Source organism: Tupaia chinensis, unplaced genomic scaffold, assembly GCF_000334495.1.
Source record: "Tupaia chinensis unplaced genomic scaffold, TupChi_1.0 Scaffold138136_1, whole genome shotgun sequence".
Lineage (NCBI taxonomy): Eukaryota > Metazoa > Chordata > Mammalia > Scandentia > Tupaiidae > Tupaia > Tupaia belangeri.
The window spans coordinates 554,146-554,384 of NW_006198035.1; positions in this window are offsets into that span (position 1 = coordinate 554,146).

The following is a 239-nucleotide window of genomic DNA, read 5'->3' on the forward strand; positions in this document are numbered from 1 at the left end:
AGGAGTGTTTTTTGTTTTTTTTTTTTTTTTTTTTTTTTTTTCTTTTAACAAAGTAGGTAACATCCACAAGTTTTTTCTAAATAGGGACTACCTTTTATGGGTGTTTGCATTCCATATCTAGAAGAAGCAAATCATAGATTTAGCTGCTTATGTTTGAGCCAAGGAATCATGCAACTGGGACAAGCTATTTTTATTTCCTTTAGACTAGCCAGACTGGTAATGTGGGACGGCAGGAAAAG